The following is a 26,345-nucleotide window of genomic DNA, read 5'->3' on the forward strand; positions in this document are numbered from 1 at the left end:
CACACTCATGCACGCACACACGTAGACCTCCACACACACGCTCGCCCACACGGAAACACACTCGGCATGTGTGCCCCCGCACACGCACGCACGCACGCAAGCACGCACGCGCACACACACACAGACACCCATGCACGAGCCAGGGTGCCTGCAGGCACAGAGGCCCGCGTGCGTGTGCGCCCGCAGGAACACACACACACACACACACACACACACACACACACACACATACACGTGCGTGAGATACCCCCCCCAACACACAAAACATTCAATGATGCAGGAATGAGGCTACACAGGCACACAGGATGACAATGTGGCCGACCTGAACACACACACACACACACACACACACACACACACACACACACGGGCCTACTCACCTATGCACGCACCCAAAGTTAACACACTCAGGGAGGCAGGAAGGCAGGCAGGCAGGGCCCGTAGGCACGCCCCTGGGCACCACCACCCTATCCCGTGGGGGCTCCTAGTGGGGGAGGTGGGCGTGGTGGAGGGCTCGGGTGGGAGCCTGGTTCCTCTGGGACTGCTTCCAAGCGGTGGGCTGTTTGGAGGTGGTGGGCGGATCTGTCCCCCCACCCCATCCCCGTGCCGGGACCCGGAGTGTCCTCCTCCCAGACCCCCGCCTGTGGAGCCAGGCAGGCAGCCAGGTGCGATGGAGCCCCGGTTGTTGGAGGGCAAGGCTAGCCTGGGCTGCCTGTCAGGCGAGACCTGCCTCTCTCATGTGAATCTTAGCTTCTTCTGGGGTCCTGGGATCCCCACTCGGGTGTTTCCCCCGGTGGGTTGGCAGCGTGCCTGAGGGCTGCGATGGCCGGGCGAATTGGCAGCCTTGCGGGCGAAGGGGAGGGGGGAGGGGGAGGCGGAGGGGTCCCGGGGCCCGCCCCATGGGGGCCCGCGGCCGCAAAGGGCCTGCCTTTCAAAGGCCAAAAGGGGCAAAGGCAAAAAAAGCCTACAGCACCCGGTATTCCCAGGCGGTCTCCCATCCAAGTACAACCAGGCCCGACCCTGCTTAGCTTCCGAGATCAGACGAGATCGGGCGCGTTCAGGGTGGTATGGCCGTAGACGACGGCGCCCGGTCCGCGGAGCCTCAAGAGCCTCACCTCCGCCGCTGCCCTCAGCAGCTCACCCACCCACCCGCCGCCCCGGAGCCCGGCTCGCGCCCCACCCTGAACGCGACGGCACGCCAGCGAGGCCCTCCTCAGCCCTCTGCCCGCGTCCGTGGCCCGTGGTCCGTGGCCCGCAGCGGGGGCCCAGGGCCGGCAGTGGCCAGCGTTTCCCCGGGACCTTCTCCTCTCCCGGTCCTGCTTCATCGGCCGGCGGCACTCTCCCACCGGGCACACCCGGCGGGCCCCTGGCACCTTGGCTCGCCCGCAAGCCTGCTCCTCCCTCTCCCTGGGCCTCGGGCCGGTCCGGTGTGCACGCGCCCGCACCTCCCGCTCCCCCGCTCGGCTTTCCACGGCTGCGGGCGCTGAAGCCTCAGGACCTTCTTCCTTCCAGGGCAGGGGCTGCCTTGGCTCCGCGACTCGCCCCCACCCGTTGCCAGGTAGCCAGCCCCTGGTCTTTGGGGCAGGCAGGTTGGAGCCCTCCTCTGACCTGCAGGCCATTTCTGTGCCTTTGGGGGTCCTGGTGGGGAGGTGGAGGTGGGGGGGGTGGGGAGTGGGGGTGAGGGTGGCAGGAGGGGTTCGTGGCCCTGCCCGGGCTGCGCTCTGCCACTTTCTTTCCTGGCTTCCCGGGGAGGGGAGGTGCCCAGGGAGGCGCAGGCAAGGCGGCCGGATCCTTCGGGTGGGTCATCCACCCGTCCAGACAGGGTGCTCACCCTCCTGACGGTGCTGCCCCGAGGTGGTGCCTGGACGGATGGGGTGCTCGCACCGACTGTCATCTCTCACCTTGGGGAACTGTCGGCTTCTCCTCCTCCTCCTCCTCCCCCGTTGCTCCTTCCTACTCCTCTTCCTCCTCTCCCCAGGAGACACAGACAGACACAGACAGACAGACACACACACAAACACACACACACACACACACACACGCATGCACAAACACACACGCGCACACACACACACATGCACGCCCATTCACACACCCTTCCCTACCTCCTGGATGGACCTTGGTTCCCTCTCTGGAACTTGGAATGCCAGCTCGTGGGCTCCAGGTTCTGCCCCCACCCCCGCCCCACCCCCACGGAGAACCCGTCCATCCATTCCTCCGTGGCAGAAGCCTCCCTCCCCGGGAAGCGGCGGGGGCGGCGGGGGCGGCGGCGGCGGCGGCGGCGGGGGCCGCGGCGGCGATGATGAGCCGCCCCGCTCAGCCCGCCCGCCCGGGAGAAGGGAGAATGTCTCGCTGGAAGGCGCGCAAGATGATCCTGCGCCCATGGGTCCCAGCGAACTTGGAACTTGGGTCTTGGCGCTCTGCGCGTGCACGGTGGGGGCAGAGGCGGGTCCCGTCCGGGCCAGGCGTCTCTTGGACTATCTATCCTCGGTCCCACCCGGCCAGCGGGCCTCCTCCCACCTTGCCTGTGGAGAGTACTGTCCTCTGGAGATTCCGGACGAGGAAGGAAGCGTGTGTCTAGGCCCCGACTCCTCGGGAACATCTTCCCTTGCCAATGGATGAGACAGCTCGGGCAGGGCCCTGCAGCCACAAAGTCTGTCTGTCTGTCTGTCTGTCTTCACTGGATGGAGCGAGCACCCGTGCTCTAGCAAGGAGGGACGGCCGCACAGCCAAGCCAGAGCGTACAAAACCAGAGGCACAAACATGCGCACACTCGTGCACACATCCACACCCAGACACGGAGCCCGAGCCTCGCCACACACACATAAACGGGCAAGGATGTCCAGGGCAGGTTGGAACACGGGGCTCTTTGTCGCTCAGCTCCGTGGACGTTGGGGGTAGAGGCGGGTCACGGGGCCAGAATTCTCTTCCTGCCACCTGGCCACCCGGCCACCCGGCCACGCACCCATCCAAAGCTGCCTCCATCAAGGAAGAGCCAAGGGTCTGAGCGGGCGCGACGAAGGTCGCGCGGCTGGACCGGACTGTGTGCCGGGGGTCTGATGGCCTCTCAAACCCCAGCACGGACCCCTCCGCTCTGGGGGACCTGCTTCCGCGACAGACAGAGAATTCCCGAGAATTCCCGCACCGCCGGCGCCTCAGTGGGACAGCGCCTGACCTGTGACTTCCTCTTGCCCTGGGACCACTAGGTTCCAGGTCGGGCCCATCTTGGACCCGGGTGCTCTGCTCGGCCACCGCACTACTGACTGACTCCTCTACTGGCCTGCGCCCAGGCCTTGGCCCCTCGGGTCGGGCTCGGGAAGCAACCAACTGTGGCTCTCTGGCATCCCATCCCACCGGCGACACGCGCAGCCACACCCACGGACACGTCGCAGCCCCCTAGGGCACCGCTTCACGTGGACTCACACTCATGCACGCACACACGTAGACCTCCACACACACGCTCGCCCACACGGAAACACACTCGGCATGTGTGCCCCCGCACACGCACGCACGCACGCAAGCACGCACGCGCACACACACAGACACCCATGCACGAGCCAGGGTGCCTGCAGGCACAGAGGCCCGCGTGCGTGTGCGCCCGCAGGAACACACACACACACACACACACACACACACACACACACACACACACATACACGTGCGTGAGATACCCCCCCCAACACACAAAACATTCAATGATGCAGGAATGAGGCTACACAGGCACACAGGATGACAATGTGGCCGACCTGAACACACACACACACACACACACACACACACACACACACACACACGGGCCTACTCACCTATGCACGCACCCAAAGTTAACACACTCAGGGAGGCAGGAAGGCAGGCAGGCAGGCCCGTAGGCACGCCCCTGGGCACCACCACCCTATCCCGTGGGGGCTCCTAGTGGGGGAGGTGGGCGTGGTGGAGGGCTCGGGTGGGAGCCTGGTTCCTCTGGGACTGCTTCCAAGCGGTGGGCTGTTTGGAGGTGGTGGGCGGATCTGTCCCCCCACCCCATCCCCGTGCCGGGACCCGGAGTGTCCTCCTCCCAGACCCCCGCCTGTGGAGCCAGGCAGGCAGCCAGGTGCGATGGAGCCCCGGTTGTTGGAGGGCAAGGCTAGCCTGGGCTGCCTGTCAGGCGAGACCTGCCTCTCTCATGTGAATCTTAGCTTCTTCTGGGGTCCTGGGATCCCCACTCGGGTGTTTCCCCCGGTGGGTTGGCAGCGTGCCTGAGGGCTGCGATGGCCGGGCGAATTGGCAGCCTTGCGGGCGAAGGGGAGGGGGAGGGGGAGGCGGAGGGGTCCCGGGGCCCGCCCCATGGGGGCCCGCGGCCGCAAAGGGCCTGCCTTTCAAAGGCCAAAAGGGGCAAAGGCAAAAAAAGCCTACAGCACCCGGTATTCCCAGGCGGTCTCCCATCCAAGTACTAACCAGGCCCGACCCTGCTTAGCTTCCGAGATCAGACGAGATCGGGCGCGTTCAGGGTGGTATGGCCGTAGACGACGGCGCCCGGTCCGCGGAGCCTCAAGAGCCTCACCTCCGCCGCTGCCCTCAGCAGCTCACCCACCCACCCGCCGCCCCGGAGCCCGGCTCGCGCCCCACCCTGAACGCGACGGCACGCCAGCGAGGCCCTCCTCAGCCCTCTGCCCGCCTCCGTGGCCCGTGGTCCGTGGCCCGCAGCGGGGGCCCAGGGCCGGCAGTGGCCAGCGTTTCCCCGGGACCTTCTCCTCTCCCGGTCCTGCTTCATCGGCCGGCGGCACTCTCCCACCGGGCACACCCGGCGGGCCCCTGGCACCTTGGCTCGCCCGCAAGCCTGCTCCTCCCTCTCCCTGGGCCTCGGGCCGGTCCGGTGTGCACGCGCCCGCACCTCCCGCTCCCCCGCTCGGCTTTCCACGGCTGCGGGCGCTGAAGCCTCAGGACCTTCTTCCTTCCAGGGCAGGGGCTGCCTTGGCTCCGCGACTCGCCCCACCCGTTGCCAGGTAGCCAGCCCCTGGTCTTTGGGGCAGGCAGGTTGGAGCCCTCCTCTGACCTGCAGGCCATTTCTGTGCCTTTGGGGGTCCTGGTGGGGAGGTGGAGGTGGGGGGGTGGGGAGTGGGGGTGAGGGTGGCAGGAGGGGTTCGTGGCCCTGCCCGGGCTGCGCTCTGCCACTTTCTTTCCTGGCTTCCCGGGGAGGGGAGGTGCCCAGGGAGGCGCAGGCAAGGCGGCCGGATCCTTCGGGTGGGTCATCCACCGGTCCAGACAGGGTGCTCACCCTCCTGACGGTGCTGCCCCGAGGTGGTGCCTGGACGGATGGGGTGCTCGCACCGACTGTCATCTCTCACCTTGGGGAACTGTCGGCTTCTCCTCCTCCTCCTCCTCCTCCTCCCCCCCGTTGCTCCTTCCTACTCCTCTTCCTCCTCTCCCCAGGAGACACAGACAGTCACAGACAGACAGTCACACACACAAACACACACACACACACACACACACACACGCATGCACAAACACACACGCGCACACACACACACATGCACGCCCATTCACACACCCTTCCCTACCTCCTGGATGGACCTTGGTTCCCTCTCTGGAACTTGGAATGCCAGCTCGTGGGCTCCAGGTTCTGCCCCCACCCCCGCCCCACCCCCACGGAGAACCCGTCCATCCATTCCTCCGTGGCAGAAGCCTCCCTCCCCGGGAAGCGGCGGGGGCGGCGGGGGCGGCGGCGGCGGCGGGGGCGGCGGCGGAGGCGATGATGATGAGCCGCCCCGCTCAGCCCGCCCGCCCGGGAGAAGGGAGAATGTCTCGCTGGAAGGCGAGCAAGATGATCCTGCGCCCATGGGTCCCAGCGAACTTGGAACTTGGGTCTTGGCGCTCTGCGCGTGCACGGTGGGGGCAGAGGCGGGTCCCGTCCGGGCCAGGCGTCTCTTGGGCTATCTATCCTCGGTCCCACCCGGCCAGCGGGCCTCCTCCCACCTTGCCTGTGGAGAGTACTGTCCTCTGGAGAGTCCCGGACGAGGAAGGAAGCGTGTGTCTAGGCCCCGACTCCTCGGTTACATCTTCCCTTGCCAATGGATGAGACAGCTCGGGCAGGGCCCTGCAGCCACAAAGTCTGTCTGTCTGTCTGTCTGTCTGTCTTCACTGGATGGAGCGAGCACCCGTGCTCTAGCAAGGAGGGACGGCCGCACAGCCAAGCCAGAGCGTACAAAACCAGAGGCACAAACATGCGCACACTCGTGCACACATCCACACCCAGACACGGAGCCCGAGCCTCGCCACACACACATAAACGGGCAAGGATGTCCAGGGCAGGTTGGAACACGGGGCTCTTTGGCGCTCAGCTCCGTGGACGTTGGGGGTAGAGGCGGGTCACGGGGCCAGAATTCTCTTCCTGCCACCTGGCCACCCGGCCACCCGGCCACGCACCCATCCAAAGCTGCCTCCATCAAGGAAGAGCCAAGGGTCTGAGCGGGCGCGACGAAGGTCGCGCGGCTGGACCGGACTGTGTGCCGGGGGTCTGATGGCCTCTCAAACCCCAGCACGGACCCCTCCGCTCTGGGGGACCTGCTTCCGCGACAGACAGAGAATTCCCGAGAATTCCCGCACCGCCGGCGCCTCAGTGGGACAGCGCCTGACCTGTGACTTCCTCTTGCCCTGGGACCACTAGGTTCCAGGTCGGGCCCATCTTGGACCCGGGTGCTCTGCTCGGCCACCGCACTACTGACTGACTCCTCTACTGGCCTGCGCCCAGGCCTTGGCCCCTCGGGTCGGGCTCGGGAAGCAACCAACTGTGGCTCTCTGGCATCCCATCCCACCGGCGACACGCGCAGCCACACCCACGGACACGTCGCAGCCCCCTAGGGCACCGCTTCACGTGGACTCACACTCATGCACGCACACACGTAGACCTCCACACACACGCTCGCCCACACGGAAACACACTCGGCATGTGTGCCCCCGCACACGCACGCACGCACGCAAGCACGCACGCGCACACACACAGACACCCACGCACGAGCCAGGGTGCCTGCAGGCACAGAGGCCCGCGTGCGTGTGCGCCCGCAGGAACACACACACACACACACACACACACACACACACATACACGTGCGTGAGATACCCCCCCCAACACACAAAACATTCAATGATGCAGGAATGAGGCTACACAGGCACACAGGATGACAATGCGGCCGACCTGAACACACACACACACACACACACACACACACACGGGCCTACTCACCTATGCACGCACCCAAAGTTAACACACTCAGGGAGGCAGGAAGGCAGGCAGGCAGGCCCGTAGGCACGCCCCTGGGCACCACCACCCTATCCCGTGGGGGCTCCTAGTGGGGGAGGTGGGCGTGGTGGAGGGCTCGGGTGGGAGCCTGGTTCCTCTGGGACTGCTTCCAAGCGGTGGGCTGTGTGGAGGTGGTGGGCGGATCTGTCCCCCCACCCCATCCCCGTGCCGGGACCCGGAGTGTCCTCCTCCCAGACCCCCGCCTGTGGAGCCAGGCAGGCAGCCAGGTGCGATGGAGCCCCGGTTGTTGGAGGGCAAGGCTAGCCTGGGCTGCCTGTCAGGCGAGACCTGCCTCTCTCATGTGAATCTTAGCTTCTTCTGGGGTCCTGGGATCCCCACTCGGGTGTTTCCCCCGGTGGGTTGGCAGCGTGCCTGAGGGCTGCGATGGCCGGGCGAATTGGCAGCCTTGCGGGCGAAGGGGAGGGGGAGGGGGAGGCGGAGGGGTCCCGGGGCCCGCCCCATGGGGGCCCGCGGCCGCAAAGGGCCTGCCTTTCAAAGGCCAAAAGGGGCAAAGGCAAAAAAAGCCTACAGCACCCGGTATTCCCAGGCGGTCTCCCATCCAAGTACTAACCAGGCCCGACCCTGCTTAGCTTCCGAGATCAGACGAGATCGGGCGCGTTCAGGGTGGTATGGCCGTAGACGACGGCGCCCGGTCCGCGGAGCCTCAAGAGCCTCACCTCCGCCGCTGCCCTCAGCAGCTCACCCACCCACCCGCCGCCCCGGAGCCCGGCTCGCGCCCCACCCTGAACGCGACGGCACGCCAGCGAGGCCCTCCTCAGCCCTCTGCCCGCCTCCGTGGCCCGTGGTCCGTGGCCCGCAGCGGGGGCCCAGGGCCGGCAGTGGCCAGCGTTTCCCCGGGACCTTCTCCTCTCCCGGTCCTGCTTCATCGGCCGGCGGCACTCTCCCACCGGGCACACCCGGCGGGCCCCTGGCACCTTGGCTCGCCCGCAAGCCTGCTCCTCCCTCTCCCTGGGCCTCGGGCGGGTCCGGTGTGCACGCGCCCGCACCTCCCGCTCCCCCGCTCGGCTTTCCACGGCTGCGGGCGCTGAAGCCTCAGGACCTTCTTCCTTCCAGGGCAGGGGCTGCCTTGGCTCCGCGACTCGCCCCACCCGTTGCCAGGTAGCCAGCCCCTGGTCTTTGGGGCAGGCAGGTTGGAGCCCTCCTCTGACCTGCAGGCCATTTCTGTGCCTTTGGGGGTCCTGGTGGGGAGGTGGAGGTGGGGGGGGTGGGGAGTGGGGGTGAGGGTGGCAGGAGGGGTTCGTGGCCCTGCCCGGGCTGCGCTCTGCCACTTTCTTTCCTGGCTTCCCGGGGAGGGGAGGTGCCCAGGGAGGCGCAGGCAAGGCGGCCGGATCCTTCGGGTGGGTCATCCACCCGTCCAGACAGGGTGCTCACCCTCCTGACGGTGCTGCCCCGAGGTGGTGCCTGGACGGATGGGGTGCTCGCACCGACTGTCATCTCTCACCTTGGGGAACTGTCGGCTTCTCCTCCTCCTCCTCCTCCCCCGTTGCTCCTTCCTACTCCTCTTCCTCCTCTCCCCAGGAGACACAGACAGACACAGACAGACAGACACACACACAAACACACACACACACACACACACACGCATGCACAAACACACACGCGCACACACACACACATGCACGCCCATTCACACACCCTTCCCTACCTCCTGGATGGACCTTGGTTCCCTCTCTGGAACTTGGAATGCCAGCTCGTGGGCTCCAGGTTCTGCCCCCACCCCCGCCCCACCCCCACGGAGAACCCGTCCATCCATTCCTCCGTGGCAGAAGCCTCCCTCCCCGGGAAGCGGCGGGGGCGGCGGGGGCGGCGGCGGCGGCGGCGGCGGCGGCGGCGGCGGCGGGGGCCGCGGCGGCGATGATGAGCCGCCCCGCTCAGCCCGCCCGGGAGAAGGGAGAATGTCTCGCTGGAAGGCGCGCAAGATGATCCTGCGCCCATGGGTTTCAGCGAACTTGGAACTTGGGTCTTGGCGCTCTGCGCGTGCACGGTGGGGGCAGAGGCGGGTCCCGTCCGGGCCAGGCGTCTCTTGGGCTATCTATCCTCGGTCCCACCCGGCCAGCGGGCCTCCTCCCACCTTGCCTGTGGAGAGGACTGTCCTCTGGAGAGTCCCGGACGAGGAAGGAAGCGTGTGTCTAGGCCCCAACTCCTCGGTTACATCTTCCCTTGCCAATGGATGAGACAGCTCGGGCAGGGCCCTGCAGCCACAAAGTCTGTCTGTCTGTCTGTCTGTCTGTCTGTCTTCACTGGATGGAGCGAGCACCCGTGCTCTAGCAAGGAGGGACGGCCGCACAGCCAAGCCAGAGCGTACAAAACCAGAGGCACAAACATGCGCACACTCGTGCACACATCCACACCCAGACACGGAGCCCGAGCCTCGCCACACACACATAAACGGGCAAGGATGTCCAGGGCAGGTTGGAACACGGGGCTCTTTGTCGCTCAGCTCCGTGGACGTTGGGGGTAGAGGCGGGTCACGGGGCCAGAATTCTCTTCCTGCCACCTGGCCACCCGGCCACCCGGCCACGCACCCATCCAAAGCTGCCTCCATCAAGGAAGAGCCAAGGGTCTGAGCGGGCGCGACGAAGGTCGCGCGGCTGGACCGGACTGTGTGCCGGGGGTCTGATGGCCTCTCAAACCCCAGCACGGACCCCTCCGCTCTGGGGGACCTGCTTCCGCGACAGACAGAGAATTCCCGAGAATTCCCGCACCGCCGGCGCCTCAGTGGGACAGCGCCTGACCTGTGACTTCCTCTTGCCCTGGGACCACTAGGTTCCAGGTCGGGCCCATCTTGGACCCGGGTGCTCTGCTCGGCCACCGCACTACTGACTGACTCCTCTACTGGCCTGCGCCCAGGCCTTGGCCCCTCGGGTCGGGCTCGGGAAGCAACCAACTGTGGCTCTCTGGCATCCCATCCCACCGGCGACACGCGCAGCCACACCCACGGACACGTCGCAGCCCCCTAGGGCACCGCTTCACGTGGACTCACACTCATGCACGCACACACGTAGACCTCCACACACACGCTCGCCCACACGGAAACACACTCGGCATGTGTGCCCCCGCACACGCACGCACGCACGCAAGCACGCACGCGCACACACACAGACACCCACGCACGAGCCAGGGTGCCTGCAGGCACAGAGGCCCGCGTGCGTGTGCGCCCGCAGGAACACACACACACACACACACACACACACACATACACGTGCGTGAGATACCCCCCCCAACACACAAAACATTCAATGATGCAGGAATGAGGCTACACAGGCACACAGGATGACAATGCGGCCGACCTGAACACACACACACACACACACACACACACACACACACACACACACACGGGCCTACTCACCTATGCACGCACCCAAAGTTAACACACTCAGGGAGGCAGGAAGGCAGGCAGGCAGGCCCGTAGGCACGCCCCTGGGCACCACCACCCTATCCCGTGGGGGCTCCTAGTGGGGGAGGTGGGCGTGGTGGAGGGCTCGGGTGGGAGCCTGGTTCCTCTGGGACTGCTTCCAAGCGGTGGGCTGTGTGGAGGTGGTGGGCGGATCTGTCCCCCCACCCCATCCCCGTGCCGGGACCCGGAGTGTCCTCCTCCCAGACCCCCGCCTGTGGAGCCAGGCAGGCAGCCAGGTGCGATGGAGCCCCGGTTGTTGGAGGGCAAGGCTAGCCTGGGCTGCCTGTCAGGCGAGACCTGCCTCTCTCATGTGAATCTTAGCTTCTTCTGGGGTCCTGGGATCCCCACTCGGGTGTTTCCCCCGGTGGGTTGGCAGCGTGCCTGAGGGCTGCGATGGCCGGGCGAATTGGCAGCCTTGCGGGCGAAGGGGAGGGGGAGGGGGAGGCGGAGGGGTCCCGGGGCCCGCCCCATGGGGGCCCGCGGCCGCAAAGGGCCTGCCTTTCAAAGGCCAAAAGGGGCAAAGGCAAAAAAAGCCTACAGCACCCGGTATTCCCAGGCGGTCTCCCATCCAAGTACTAACCAGGCCCGACCCTGCTTAGCTTCCGAGATCAGACGAGATCGGGCGCGTTCAGGGTGGTATGGCCGTAGACGACGGCGCCCGGTCCGCGGAGCCTCAAGAGCCTCACCTCCGCCGCTGCCCTCAGCAGCTCACCCACCCACCCGCCGCCCCGGAGCCCGGCTCGCGCCCCACCCTGAACGCGACGGCACGCCAGCGAGGCCCTCCTCAGCCCTCTGCCCGCCTCCGTGGCCCGTGGTCCGTGGCCCGCAGCGGGGGCCCAGGGCCGGCAGTGGCCAGCGTTTCCCCGGGACCTTCTCCTCTCCCGGTCCTGCTTCATCGGCCGGCGGCACTCTCCCACCGGGCACACCCGGCGGGTCCCTGGCACCTTGGCTCGCCCGCAAGCCTGCTCCTCCCTCTCCCTGGGCCTCGGGCCGGTCCGGTGTGCACGCGCCCGCACCTCCCGCTCCCCCGCTCGGCTTTCCACGGCTGCGGGCGCTGAAGCCTCAGGACCTTCTTCCTTCCAGGGCAGGGGCTGCCTTGGCTCCGCGACTCGCCCCACCCGTTGCCAGGTAGCCAGCCCCTGGTCTTTGGGGCAGGCAGGTTGGAGCCCTCCTCTGACCTGCAGGCCATTTCTGTGCCTTTGGGGGTCCTGGTGGGGAGGTGGAGGTGGGGGGGTGGGGAGTGGGGGTGAGGGTGGCAGGAGGGGTTCGTGGCCCTGCCCGGGCTGCGCTCTGCCACTTTCTTTCCTGGCTTCCCGGGGAGGGGAGGTGCCCAGGGAGGCGCAGGCAAGGCGGCCGGATCCTTCGGGTGGGTCATCCACCCGTCCAGACAGGGTGCTCACCCTCCTGACGGTGCTGCCCCGAGGTGGTGCCTGGACGGATGGGGTGCTCGCACCGACTGTCATCTCTCACCTTGGGGAACTGTCGGCTTCTCCTCCTCCTCCTCCTCCCCCGTTGCTCCTTCCTACTCCTCTTCCTCCTCTCCCCAGGAGACACAGACAGACACAGACAGACAGACACACACACAAACACACACACACACACACACACGCATGCACAAACACACACGCGCACACACACACACATGCACGCCCATTCACACACCCTTCCCTACCTCCTGGATGGACCTTGGTTCCCTCTCTGGAACTTGGAATGCCAGCTCGTGGGCTCCAGGTTCTGCCCCCACCCCCGCCCCACCCCCACGGAGAACCCGTCCATCCATTCCTCCGTGGCAGAAGCCTCCCTCCCCGGGAAGCGGCGGGGGCGGCGGGGGCGGCGGCGGCGGCGGGGGCGGCGGCGGAGGCGATGATGATGAGCCGCCCCGCTCAGCCCGCCCGCCCGGGAGAAGGGAGAATGTCTCGCTGGAAGGCGAGCAAGATGATCCTGCGCCCATGGGTCCCAGCGAACTTGGAACTTGGGTCTTGGCGCTCTGCGCGTGCACGGTGGGGGCAGAGGCGGGTCCCGTCCGGGCCAGGCGTCTCTTGGGCTATCTATCCTCGGTCCCACCCGGCCAGCGGGCCTCCTCCCACCTTGCCTGTGGAGAGTACTGTCCTCTGGAGAGTCCCGGACGAGGAAGGAAGCGTGTGTCTAGGCCCCAACTCCTCGGTTACATCTTCCCTTGCCAATGGATGAGACAGCTCGGGCAGGGCCCTGCAGCCACAAAGTCTGTCTGTCTGTCTGTCTGTCTGTCTTCACTGGATGGAGCGAGCACCCGTGCTCTAGCAAGGAGGGACGGCCGCACAGCCAAGCCAGAGCGTACAAAACCAGAGGCACAAACATGCGCACACTCGTGCACACATCCACACCCAGACACGGAGCCCGAGCCTCGCCACACACACATAAACGGGCAAGGATGTCCAGGGCAGGTTGGAACACGGGGCTCTTTGTCGCTCAGCTCCGTGGACGTTGGGGGTAGAGGCGGGTCTCGGGGCCAGAATTCTCTTCCTGCCACCCGGCCACCCGGCCACCCGGCCACGCACCCATCCAAAGCTGCCTCCATCAAGGAAGAGCCAAGGGTCTGAGCGGGCGCGACGAAGGTCGCGCGGCTGGACCGGACTGTGTGCCGGGGGTCTGATGGCCTCTCAAACCCCAGCACGGACCCCTCCGCTCTGGGGGACCTGCTTCCGCGACAGACAGAGAATTCCCGAGAATTCCCGCACCGCCGGCGCCTCAGTGGGACAGCGCCTGACCTGTGACTTCCTCTTGCCCTGGGACCACTAGGTTCCAGGTCGGGCCCATCTTGGACCCGGGTGCTCTGCTCGGCCACCGCACTACTGACTGACTCCTCTACTGGCCTGCGCCCAGGCCTTGGCCCCTCGGGTCGGGCTCGGGAAGCAACCAACTGTGGCTCTCTGGCATCCCATCCCACCGGCGACACGCGCAGCCACACCCACGGACACGTCGCAGCCCCCTAGGGCACCGCTTCACGTGGACTCACACTCATGCACGCACACACGTAGACCTCCACACACACGCTCGCCCACACGGAAACACACTCGGCATGTGTGCCCCCGCACACGCACGCACGCACGCAAGCACGCACGCGCACACACACAGACACCCACGCACGAGCCAGGGTGCCTGCAGGCACAGAGGCCCGCGTGCGTGTGCGCCCGCAGGAACACACACACACACACACACACACATACACGTGCGTGAGATACCCCCCCCCAACACACAAAACATTCAATGATGCAGGAATGAGGCTACACAGGCACACAGGATGACAATGCGGCCGACCTGAACACACACACACACACACACACACACACACACACACACACACACACACGGGCCTACTCACCTATGCACGCACCCAAAGTTAACACACTCAGGGAGGCAGGAAGGCAGGCAGGCAGGCCCGTAGGCACGCCCCTGGGCACCACCACCCTATCCCGTGGGGGCTCCTAGTGGGGGAGGTGGGCGTGGTGGAGGGCTCGGGTGGGAGCCTGGTTCCTCTGGGACTGCTTCCAAGCGGTGGGCTGTGTGGAGGTGGTGGGCGGATCTGTCCCCCCACCCCATCCCCGTGCCGGGACCCGGAGTGTCCTCCTCCCAGACCCCCGCCTGTGGAGCCAGGCAGGCAGCCAGGTGCGATGGAGCCCCGGTTGTTGGAGGGCAAGGCTAGCCTGGGCTGCCTGTCAGGCGAGACCTGCCTCTCTCATGTGAATCTTAGCTTCTTCTGGGGTCCTGGGATCCCCACTCGGGTGTTTCCCCCGGTGGGTTGGCAGCGTGCCTGAGGGCTGCGATGGCCGGGCGAATTGGCAGCCTTGCGGGCGAAGGGGAGGGGGAGGGGGAGGCGGAGGGGTCCCGGGGCCCGCCCCATGGGGGCCCGCGGCCGCAAAGGGCCTGCCTTTCAAAGGCCAAAAGGGGCAAAGGCAAAAAAAGCCTACAGCACCCGGTATTCCCAGGCGGTCTCCCATCCAAGTACTAACCAGGCCCGACCCTGCTTAGCTTCCGAGATCAGACGAGATCGGGCGCGTTCAGGGTGGTATGGCCGTAGACGACGGCGCCCGGTCCGCGGAGCCTCAAGAGCCTCACCTCCGCCGCTGCCCTCAGCAGCTCACCCACCCACCCGCCGCCCCGGAGCCCGGCTCGCGCCCCACCCTGAACGCGACGGCACGCCAGCGAGGCCCTCCTCAGCCCTCTGCCCGCGTCCGTGGCCCGTGGTCCGTGGCCCGCAGCGGGGGCCCAGGGCCGGCAGTGGCCAGCGTTTCCCCGGGACCTTCTCCTCTCCCGGTCCTGCTTCATCGGCCGGCGGCACTCTCCCACCGGGCACACCCGGCGGGCCCCTGGCACCTTGGCTCGCCCGCAAGCCTGCTCCTCCCTCTCCCTGGGCCTCGGGCCGGTCCGGTGTGCACGCGCCCGCACCTCCCGCTCCCCCGCTCGGCTTTCCACGGCTGCGGGCGCTGAAGCCTCAGGACCTTCTTCCTTCCAGGGCAGGGGCTGCCTTGGCTCCGCGACTCGCCCCACCCGTTGCCAGGTAGCCAGCCCCTGGTCTTTGGGGCAGGCAGGTTGGAGCCCTCCTCTGACCTGCAGGCCATTTCTGTGCCTTTGGGGGTCCTGGTGGGGAGGTGGAGGTGGGGGGGGTGGGGAGTGGGGGTGAGGGTGGCAGGAGGGGTTCGTGGCCCTGCCCGGGCTGCGCTCTGCCACTTTCTTTCCTGGCTTCCCGGGGAGGGGAGGTGCCCAGGGAGGCGCAGGCAAGGCGGCCGGATCCTTCGGGTGGGTCATCCACCCGTCCAGACAGGGTGCTCACCCTCCTGACGGTGCTGCCCCGAGGTGGTGCCTGGACGGATGGGGTGCTCGCACCGACTGTCATCTCTCACCTTGGGGAACTGTCGGCTTCTCCTCCTCCTCCTCCTCCCCCGTTGCTCCTTCCTACTCCTCTTCCTCCTCTCCCCAGGAGACACAGACAGACACAGACAGACAGACACACACACAAACACACACACACACACACACACACACGCATGCACAAACACACACGCGCACACACACACACATGCACGCCCATTCACACACCCTTCCCTACCTCCTGGATGGACCTTGGTTCCCTCTCTGGAACTTGGAATGCCAGCTCGTGGGCTCCAGGTTCTGCCCCCACCCCCGCCCCACCCCCACGGAGAACCCGTCCATCCATTCCTCCGTGGCAGAAGCCTCCCTCCCCGGGAAGCGGCGGGGGCGGCGGGGGCGGCGGCGGCGGCGGCGGCGGCGGGGGCCGCGGCGGCGATGATGAGCCGCCCCGCTCAGCCCGCCCGGGAGAAGGGAGAATGTCTCGCTGGAAGGCGCGCAAGATGATCCTGCGCCCATGGGTTTCAGCGAACTTGGAACTTGGGTCTTGGCGCTCTGCGCGTGCACGGTGGGGGCAGAGGCGGGTCCCGTCCGGGCCAGGCGTCTCTTGGGCTATCTATCCTCGGTCCCACCCGGCCAGCGGGCCTCCTCCCACCTTGCCTGTGGAGAGGACTGTCCTCTGGAGAGTCCCGGACGAGGAAGGAAGCGTGTGTCTAGGCCCCAACTCCTCGGTTACATCTTCCCTTGCCAATGGATGAGACAGCTCGGGCAGGGCCCTGCAGCCACAAAGTCTGTCTGTCTGTCTGTCTGTCTGTCTGTCTTCACTGGATGGAGCGAGCACCCGTGCTCTAGCAAGGAGGGACGGCCGCACAGCCAAGCCAGAGCGTACAAAACCAGAGGCACAAACATGCGCACACTCGTGCACACATCCACACCCAGACACGGAGCCCGAGCCTCGCCACACACACATAAACGGGCAAGGATGTCCAGGGCAGGTTGGAACACGGGGCTCTTTGTCGCTCAGCTCCGTGGACGTTGGGGGTAGAGGCGGGTCACGGGGCCAGAATTCTCTTCCTGCCACCTGGCCACCCGGCCACCCGGCCACGCACCCATCCAAAGCTGCCTCCATCAAGGAAGAGCCAAGGGTCTGAGCGGGCGCGACGAAGGTCGCGCGGCTGGACCGGACTGTGTGCCGGGGGTCTGATGGCCTCTCAAACCCCAGCACGGACCCCTCCGCTCTGGGGGACCTGCTTCCGCGACAGACAGAGAATTCCCGAGAATTCCCGCACCGCCGGCGCCTCAGTGGGACAGCGCCTGACCTGTGACTTCCTCTTGCCCTGGGACCACTAGGTTCCAGGTCGGGCCCATCTTGGACCCGGGTGCTCTGCTCGGCCACCGCACTACTGACTGACTCCTCTACTGGCCTGCGCCCAGGCCTTGGCCCCTCGGGTCGGGCTCGGGAAGCAACCAACTGTGGCTCTCTGGCATCCCATCCCACCGGCGACACGCGCAGCCACACCCACGGACACGTCGCAGCCCCCTAGGGCACCGCTTCACGTGGACTCACACTCATGCACGCACACACGTAGACCTCCACACACACGCTCGCCCACACGGAAACACACTCGGCATGTGTGCCCCCGCACACGCACGCACGCACGCAAGCACGCACGCGCACACACACAGACACCCACGCACGAGCCAGGGTGCCTGCAGGCACAGAGGCCCGCGTGCGTGTGCGCCCGCAGGAACACACACACACACACACACACACATACACGTGCGTGAGATACCCCCCCCCAACACACAAAACATTCAATGATGCAGGAATGAGGCTACACAGGCACACAGGATGACAATGCGGCCGACCTGAACACACACACACACACACACACACACACACACACACACACACACACACGGGCCTACTCACCTATGCACGCACCCAAAGTTAACACACTCAGGGAGGCAGGAAGGCAGGCAGGCAGGCCCGTAGGCACGCCCCTGGGCACCACCACCCTATCCCGTGGGGGCTCCTAGTGGGGGAGGTGGGCGTGGTGGAGGGCTCGGGTGGGAGCCTGGTTCCTCTGGGACTGCTTCCAAGCGGTGGGCTGTGTGGAGGTGGTGGGCGGATCTGTCCCCCCACCCCATCCCCGTGCCGGGACCCGGAGTGTCCTCCTCCCAGACCCCCGCCTGTGGAGCCAGGCAGGCAGCCAGGTGCGATGGAGCCCCGGTTGTTGGAGGGCAAGGCTAGCCTGGGCTGCCTGTCAGGCGAGACCTGCCTCTCTCATGTGAATCTTAGCTTCTTCTGGGGTCCTGGGATCCCCACTCGGGTGTTTCCCCCGGTGGGTTGGCAGCGTGCCTGAGGGCTGCGATGGCCGGGCGAATTGGCAGCCTTGCGGGCGAAGGGGAGGGGGAGGGGGAGGCGGAGGGGTCCCGGGGCCCGCCCCATGGGGGCCCGCGGCCGCAAAGGGCCTGCCTTTCAAAGGCCAAAAGGGGCAAAGGCAAAAAAAGCCTACAGCACCCGGTATTCCCAGGCGGTCTCCCATCCAAGTACTAACCAGGCCCGACCCTGCTTAGCTTCCGAGATCAGACGAGATCGGGCGCGTTCAGGGTGGTATGGCCGTAGACGACGGCGCCCGGTCCGCGGAGCCTCAAGAGCCTCACCTCCGCCGCTGCCCTCAGCAGCTCACCCACCCACCCGCCGCCCCGGAGCCCGGCTCGCGCCCCACCCTGAACGCGACGGCACGCCAGCGAGGCCCTCCTCAGCCCTCTGCCCGCGTCCGTGGCCCGTGGTCCGTGGCCCGCAGCGGGGGCCCAGGGCCGGCAGTGGCCAGCGTTTCCCCGGGACCTTCTCCTCTCCCGGTCCTGCTTCATCGGCCGGCGGCACTCTCCCACCGGGCACACCCGGCGGGCCCCTGGCACCTTGGCTCGCCCGCAAGCCTGCTCCTCCCTCTCCCTGGGCCTCGGGCCGGTCCGGTGTGCACGCGCCCGCACCTCCCGCTCCCCCGCTCGGCTTTCCACGGCTGCGGGCGCTGAAGCCTCAGGACCTTCTTCCTTCCAGGGCAGGGGCTGCCTTGGCTCCGCGACTCGCCCCACCCGTTGCCAGGTAGCCAGCCCCTGGTCTTTGGGGCAGGCAGGTTGGAGCCCTCCTCTGACCTGCAGGCCATTTCTGTGCCTTTGGGGGTCCTGGTGGGGAGGTGGAGGTGGGGGGGGTGGGGAGTGGGGGTGAGGGTGGCAGGAGGGGTTCGTGGCCCTGCCCGGGCTGCGCTCTGCCACTTTCTTTCCTGGCTTCCCGGGGAGGGGAGGTGCCCAGGGAGGCGCAGGCAAGGCGGCCGGATCCTTCGGGTGGGTCATCCACCCGTCCAGACAGGGTGCTCACCCTCCTGACGGTGCTGCCCCGAGGTGGTGCCTGGACGGATGGGGTGCTCGCACCGACTGTCATCTCTCACCTTGGGGAACTGTCGGCTTCTCCTCCTCCTCCTCCTCCCCCGTTGCTCCTTCCTACTCCTCTTCCTCCTCTCCCCAGGAGACACAGACAGACACAGACAGACAGACACACACACAAACACACACACACACACACACACACACGCATGCACAAACACACACGCGCACACACACACACATGCACGCCCATTCACACACCCTTCCCTACCTCCTGGATGGACCTTGGTTCCCTCTCTGGAACTTGGAATGCCAGCTCGTGGGCTCCAGGTTCTGCCCCCACCCCCGCCCCACCCCCACGGAGAACCCGTCCATCCATTCCTCCGTGGCAGAAGCCTCCCTCCCCGGGAAGCGGCGGGGGCGGCGGGGGCGGCGGCGGCGGCGGCGGCGGCGGGGGCCGCGGCGGCGATGATGAGCCGCCCCGCTCAGCCCGCCCGGGAGAAGGGAGAATGTCTCGCTGGAAGGCGCGCAAGATGATCCTGCGCCCATGGGTTTCAGCGAACTTGGAACTTGGGTCTTGGCGCTCTGCGCGTGCACGGTGGGGGCAGAGGCGGGTCCCGTCCGGGCCAGGCGTCTCTTGGGCTATCTATCCTCGGTCCCACCCGGCCAGCGGGCCTCCTCCCACCTTGCCTGTGGAGAGGACTGTCCTCTGGAGAGTCCCGGACGAGGAAGGAAGCGTGTGTCTAGGCCCCAACTCCTCGGTTACATCTTCCCTTGCCAATGGATGAGACAGCTCGGGCAGGGCCCTGCAGCCACAAAGTCTGTCTGTCTGTCTGTCTGTCTGTCTGTCTTCACTGGATGGAGCGAGCACCCGTGCTCTAGCAAGGAGGGACGGCCGCACAGCCAAGCCAGAGCGTACAAAACCAGAGGCACAAACATGCGCACACTCGTGCACACATCCACACCCAGACACGGAGCCCGAGCCTCGCCACACACACATAAACGGGCAAGGATGTCCAGGGCAGGTTGGAACACGGGGCTCTTTGTCGCTCAGCTCCGTGGACGTTGGGGGTAGAGGCGGGTCACGGGGCCAGAATTCTCTTCCTGCCACCTGGCCACCCGGCCACCCGGCCACGCACCCATCCAAAGCTGCCTCCATCAAGGAAGAGCCAAGGGTCTGAGCGGGCGCGACGAAGGTCGCGCGGCTGGACCGGACTGTGTGCCGGGGGTCTGATGGCCTCTCAAACCCCAGCACGGACCCCTCCGCTCTGGGGGACCTGCTTCCGCGACAGACAGAGAATTCCCGAGAATTCCCGCACCGCCGGCGCCTCAGTGGGACAGCGCCTGACCTGTGACTTCCTCTTGCCCTGGGACCACTAGGTTCCAGGTCGGGCCCATCTTGGACCCGGGTGCTCTGCTCGGCCACCGCACTACTGACTGACTCCTCTACTGGCCTGCGCCCAGGCCTTGGCCCCTCGGGTCGGGCTCGGGAAGCAACCAACTGTGGCTCTCTGGCATCCCATCCCACCGGCGACACGCGCAGCCACACCCACGGACACGTCGCAGCCCCCTAGGGCACCGCTTCACGTGGACTCACACTCATGCACGCACACACGTAGACCTCCACACACACGCTCGCCCACACGGAAACACACTCGGCATGTGTGCCCCCGCACACGCACGCACGCACGCAAGCACGCACGCGCACACACACAGACACCCACGCACGAGCCAGGGTGCCTGCAGGCACAGAGGCCCGCGTGCGTGTGCGCCCGCAGGAACACACACACACACACACACACACACACACACATACACGTGCGTGAGATACCCCCCCCCAACACACAAAACATTCAATGATGCAGGAATGAGGCTACACAGGCACACAGGATGACAATGCGGCCGACCTGAACACACACACACACACACACACACACACACACACACACACACACACGGGCCTACTCACCTATGCACGCACCCAAAGTTAACACACTCAGGGAGGCAGGAAGGCAGGCAGGCAGGCCCGTAGGCACGCCCCTGGGCACCACCACCCTATCCCGTGGGGGCTCCTAGTGGGGGAGGTGGGCGTGGTGGAGGGCTCGGGTGGGAGCCTGGTTCCTCTGGGACTGCTTCCAAGCGGTGGGCTGTGTGGAGGTGGTGGGCGGATCTGTCCCCCCACCCCATCCCCGTGCCGGGACCCGGAGTGTCCTCCTCCCAGACCCCCGCCTGTGGAGCCAGGCAGGCAGCCAGGTGCGATGGAGCCCCGGTTGTTGGAGGGCAAGGCTAGCCTGGGCTGCCTGTCAGGCGAGACCTGCCTCTCTCATGTGAATCTTAGCTTCTTCTGGGGTCCTGGGATCCCCACTCGGGTGTTTCCCCCGGTGGGTTGGCAGCGTGCCTGAGGGCTGCGATGGCCGGGCGAATTGGCAGCCTTGCGGGCGAAGGGGAGGGGGAGGGGGAGGCGGAGGGGTCCCGGGGCCCGCCCCATGGGGGCCCGCGGCCGCAAAGGGCCTGCCTTTCAAAGGCCAAAAGGGGCAAAGGCAAAAAAAGCCTACAGCACCCGGTATTCCCAGGCGGTCTCCCATCCAAGTACTAACCAGGCCCGACCCTGCTTAGCTTCCGAGATCAGACGAGATCGGGCGCGTTCAGGGTGGTATGGCCGTAGACGACGGCGCCCGGTCCGCGGAGCCTCAAGAGCCTCACCTCCGCCGCTGCCCTCAGCAGCTCACCCACCCACCCGCCGCCCCGGAGCCCGGCTCGCGCCCCACCCTGAACGCGACGGCACGCCAGCGAGGCCCTCCTCAGCCCTCTGCCCGCCTCCGTGGCCCGTGGTCCGTGGCCCGCAGCGGGGGCCCAGGGCCGGCAGTGGCCAGCGTTTCCCCGGGACCTTCTCCTCTCCCGGTCCTGCTTCATCGGCCGGCGGCACTCTCCCACCGGGCACACCCGGCGGGTCCCTGGCACCTTGGCTCGCCCGCAAGCCTGCTCCTCCCTCTCCCTGGGCCTCGGGCCGGTCCGGTGTGCACGCGCCCGCACCTCCCGCTCCCCCGCTCGGCTTTCCACGGCTGCGGGCGCTGAAGCCTCAGGACCTTCTTCCTTCCAGGGCAGGGGCTGCCTTGGCTCCGCGACTCGCCCCACCCGTTGCCAGGTAGCCAGCCCCTGGTCTTTGGGGCAGGCAGGTTGGAGCCCTCCTCTGACCTGCAGGCCATTTCTGTGCCTTTGGGGGTCCTGGTGGGGAGGTGGAGGTGGGGGGGGTGGGGAGTGGGGGTGAGGGTGGCAGGAGGGGTTCGTGGCCCTGCCCGGGCTGCGCTCTGCCACTTTCTTTCCTGGCTTCCCGGGGAGGGGAGGTGCCCAGGGAGGCGCAGGCAAGGCGGCCGGATCCTTCGGGTGGGTCATCCACCCGTCCAGACAGGGTGCTCACCCTCCTGACGGTGCTGCCCCGAGGTGGTGCCTGGACGGATGGGGTGCTCGCACCGACTGTCATCTCTCACCTTGGGGAACTGTCGGCTTCTCCTCCTCCTCCTCCTCCCCCGTTGCTCCTTCCTACTCCTCTTCCTCCTCTCCCCAGGAGACACAGACAGACACAGACAGACAGACACACACACAAACACACACACACACACACACACACACGCATGCACAAACACACACGCGCACACACACACACATGCACGCCCATTCACACACCCTTCCCTACCTCCTGGATGGACCTTGGTTCCCTCTCTGGAACTTGGAATGCCAGCTCGTGGGCTCCAGGTTCTGCCCCCACCCCCGCCCCACCCCCACGGAGAACCCGTCCATCCATTCCTCCGTGGCAGAAGCCTCCCTCCCCGGGAAGCGGCGGGGGCGGCGGGGGCGGCGGCGGCGGCGGCGGCGGCGGCGGCGGGGGCCGCGGCGGCGATGATGAGCCGCCCCGCTCAGCCCGCCCGGGAGAAGGGAGAATGTCTCGCTGGAAGGCGCGCAAGATGATCCTGCGCCCATGGGTTTCAGCGAACTTGGAACTTGGGTCTTGGCGCTCTGCGCGTGCACGGTGGGGGCAGAGGCGGGTCCCGTCCGGGCCAGGCGTCTCTTGGGCTATCTATCCTCGGTCCCACCCGGCCAGCGGGCCTCCTCCCACCTTGCCTGTGGAGAGGACTGTCCTCTGGAGAGTCCCGGACGAGGAAGGAAGCGTGTGTCTAGGCCCCAACTCCTCGGTTACATCTTCCCTTGCCAATGGATGAGACAGCTCGGGCAGGGCCCTGCAGCCACAAAGTCTGTCTGTCTGTCTGTCTGTCTGTCTGTCTTCACTGGATGGAGCGAGCACCCGTGCTCTAGCAAGGAGGGACGGCCGCACAGCCAAGCCAGAGCGTACAAAACCAGAGGCACAAACATGCGCACACTCGTGCACACATCCACACCCAGACACGGAGCCCGAGCCTCGCCACACACACATAAACGGGCAAGGATGTCCAGGGCAGGTTGGAACACGGGGCTCTTTGTCGCTCAGCTCCGTGGACGTTGGGGGTAGAGGCGGGTCACGGGGCCAGAATTCTCTTCCTGCCACCTGGCCACCCGGCCACCCGGCCACGCACCCATCCAAAGCTGCCTCCATCAAGGAAGAGCCAAGGGTCTGAGCGGGCGCGACGAAGGTCGCGCGGCTGGACCGGACTGTGTGCCGGGGGTCTGATGGCCTCTCAAACCCCAGCACGGACCCCTCCGCTCTGGGGGACCTGCTTCCGCGACAGACAGAGAATTCCCGAGAATTCCCGCACCGCCGGCGCCTCAGTGGGACAGCGCCTGACCTGTGACTTCCTCTTGCCCTGGGACCACTAGGTTCCAGGTCGGGCCCATCTTGGACCCGGGTGCTCTGCTCGGCCACCGCACTACTGACTGACTCCTCTACTGGCCTGCGCCCAGGCCTTGGCCCCTCGGGTCGGGCTCGGGAAGCAACCAACTGTGGCTCTCTGGCATCCCATCCCACCGGCGACACGCGCAGCCACACCCACGGACACGTCGCAGCCCCCTAGGGCACCGCTTCACGTGGACTCACACTCATGCACGCACACACGTAGACCTCCACACACACGCTCGCCCACACGGAAACACACTCGGCATGTGTGCCCCCGCACACGCACGCACGCACGCAAGCACGCACGCGCACACACACAGACACCCACGCACGAGCCAGGGTGCCTGCAGGCACAGAGGCCCGCGTGCGTGTGCGCCCGCAGGAACACACACACACACACACACACACACACACACATACACGTGCGTGAGATACCCCCCCCCAACACACAAAACATTCAATGATGCAGGAATGAGGCTACACAGGCACACAGGATGACAATGCGGCCGACCTGAACACACACACACACACACACACACACACACACACACACACACACACACGGGCCTACTCACCTATGCACGCACCCAAAGTTAACACACTCAGGGAGGCAGGAAGGCAGGCAGGCAGGCCCGTAGGCACGCCCCTGGGCACCACCACCCTATCCCGTGGGGGCTCCTAGTGGGGGAGGTGGGCGTGGTGGAGGGCTCGGGTGGGAGCCTGGTTCCTCTGGGACTGCTTCCAAGCGGTGGGCTGTGTGGAGGTGGTGGGCGGATCTGTCCCCCCACCCCATCCCCGTGCCGGGACCCGGAGTGTCCTCCTCCCAGACCCCCGCCTGTGGAGCCAGGCAGGCAGCCAGGTGCGATGGAGCCCCGGTTGTTGGAGGGCAAGGCTAGCCTGGGCTGCCTGTCAGGCGAGACCTGCCTCTCTCATGTGAATCTTAGCTTCTTCTGGGGTCCTGGGATCCCCACTCGGGTGTTTCCCCCGGTGGGTTGGCAGCGTGCCTGAGGGCTGCGATGGCCGGGCGAATTGGCAGCCTTGCGGGCGAAGGGGAGGGGGAGGGGGAGGCGGAGGGGTCCCGGGGCCCGCCCCATGGGGGCCCGCGGCCGCAAAGGGCCTGCCTTTCAAAGGCCAAAAGGGGCAAAGGCAAAAAAAGCCTACAGCACCCGGTATTCCCAGGCGGTCTCCCATCCAAGTACTAACCAGGCCCGACCCTGCTTAGCTTCCGAGATCAGACGAGATCGGGCGCGTTCAGGGTGGTATGGCCGTAGACGACGGCGCCCGGTCCGCGGAGCCTCAAGAGCCTCACCTCCGCCGCTGCCCTCAGCAGCTCACCCACCCACCCGCCGCCCCGGAGCCCGGCTCGCGCCCCACCCTGAACGCGACGGCACGCCAGCGAGGCCCTCCTCAGCCCTCTGCCCGCCTCCGTGGCCCGTGGTCCGTGGCCCGCAGCGGGTGCCCAGGGCCGGCAGTGGCCAGCGTTTCCCCGGGACCTTCTCCTCTCCCGGTCCTGCTTCATCGGCCGGCGGCACTCTCCCACCGGGCACACCCGGCGGGTCCCTGGCACCTTGGCTCGCCCGCAAGCCTGCTCCTCCCTCTCCCTGGGCCTCGGGCCGGTCCGGTGTGCACGCGCCCGCACCTCCCGCTCCCCCGCTCGGCTTTCCACGGCTGCGGGCGCTGAAGCCTCAGGACCTTCTTCCTTCCAGGGCAGGGGCTGCCTTGGCTCCGCGACTCGCCCCACCCGTTGCCAGGTAGCCAGCCCCTGGTCTTTGGGGCAGGCAGGTTGGAGCCCTCCTCTGACCTGCAGGCCATTTCTGTGCCTTTGGGGGTCCTGGTGGGGAGGTGGAGGTGGGGGGGGTGGGGAGTGGGGGTGAGGGTGGCAGGAGGGGTTCGTGGCCCTGCCCGGGCTGCGCTCTGCCACTTTCTTTCCTGGCTTCCCGGGGAGGGGAGGTGCCCAGGGAGGCGCAGGCAAGGCGGCCGGATCCTTCGGGTGGGTCATCCACCCGTCCAGACAGGGTGCTCACCCTCCTGACGGTGCTGCCCCGAGGTGGTGCCTGGACGGATGGGGTGCTCGCACCGACTGTCATCTCTCACCTTGGGGAACTGTCGGCTTCTCCTCCTCCTCCTCCTCCCCCGTTGCTCCTTCCTACTCCTCTTCCTCCTCTCCCCAGGAGACACAGACAGACACAGACAGACAGACACACACACAAACACACACACACACACACACACACACGCATGCACAAACACACACGCGCACACACACACACATGCACGCCCATTCACACACCCTTCCCTACCTCCTGGATGGACCTTGGTTCCCTCTCTGGAACTTGGAATGCCAGCTCGTGGGCTCCAGGTTCTGCCCCCACCCCCGCCCCACCCCCACGGAGAACCCGTCCATCCATTCCTCCGTGGCAGAAGCCTCCCTCCCCGGGAAGCGGCGGTGGCGGCGGGGGGCGGCGGCGGCGGCGGCGGCGGCGGCGGCGGGGGCCGCGGCGGCGATGATGAGCCGCCCCGCTCAGCCCGCCCGGGAGAAGGGAGAATGTCTCGCTGGAAGGCGCGCAAGATGATCCTGCGCCCATGGG

The 26,345-nt window shown here is 66.8% G+C and overlaps 8 non-coding genes across 8 annotated transcripts; all 8 read right to left on the reverse strand.

Moving 5' to 3' along the window:
- Nucleotides 1–961: 961 nt before the first annotated feature.
- LOC143273594 (5S ribosomal RNA) lies at nt 962–1,079 on the reverse strand. Its single transcript, XR_013051777.1, has one exon. It is a non-coding gene; the product is annotated as a 5S ribosomal RNA (ribosomal RNA).
- Nucleotides 1,080–4,385: 3,306 nt separating this feature from the next.
- Nucleotides 4,386–4,504, reverse strand: LOC143273568 (5S ribosomal RNA). The gene has a single exon (XR_013051750.1). It is a non-coding gene; the product is annotated as a 5S ribosomal RNA (ribosomal RNA).
- Nucleotides 4,505–7,801: 3,297 nt separating this feature from the next.
- LOC143273579 (5S ribosomal RNA) lies at nt 7,802–7,920 on the reverse strand. Its single transcript, XR_013051761.1, has one exon. It is a non-coding gene; the product is annotated as a 5S ribosomal RNA (ribosomal RNA).
- Nucleotides 7,921–11,231: 3,311 nt separating this feature from the next.
- Nucleotides 11,232–11,350, reverse strand: LOC143273590 (5S ribosomal RNA). Its single transcript, XR_013051772.1, has one exon. It is a non-coding gene; the product is annotated as a 5S ribosomal RNA (ribosomal RNA).
- Nucleotides 11,351–14,640: 3,290 nt separating this feature from the next.
- Nucleotides 14,641–14,759, reverse strand: LOC143273599 (5S ribosomal RNA). The gene has a single exon (XR_013051782.1). It is a non-coding gene; the product is annotated as a 5S ribosomal RNA (ribosomal RNA).
- Nucleotides 14,760–18,057: 3,298 nt separating this feature from the next.
- LOC143273610 (5S ribosomal RNA) lies at nt 18,058–18,176 on the reverse strand. The gene has a single exon (XR_013051793.1). It is a non-coding gene; the product is annotated as a 5S ribosomal RNA (ribosomal RNA).
- Nucleotides 18,177–21,480: 3,304 nt separating this feature from the next.
- Nucleotides 21,481–21,599, reverse strand: LOC143273621 (5S ribosomal RNA). The gene has a single exon (XR_013051804.1). It is a non-coding gene; the product is annotated as a 5S ribosomal RNA (ribosomal RNA).
- A 3,312-nt stretch (nt 21,600–24,911) lies between these two features.
- LOC143273632 (5S ribosomal RNA) lies at nt 24,912–25,030 on the reverse strand. Its single transcript, XR_013051815.1, has one exon. It is a non-coding gene; the product is annotated as a 5S ribosomal RNA (ribosomal RNA).
- Nucleotides 25,031–26,345: the final 1,315 nt, after the last annotated feature.

This window comes from Peromyscus maniculatus, chromosome 5 (assembly GCF_049852395.1).
Source record: "Peromyscus maniculatus bairdii isolate BWxNUB_F1_BW_parent chromosome 5, HU_Pman_BW_mat_3.1, whole genome shotgun sequence".
Taxonomy (NCBI): domain Eukaryota; kingdom Metazoa; phylum Chordata; class Mammalia; order Rodentia; family Cricetidae; genus Peromyscus; species Peromyscus maniculatus.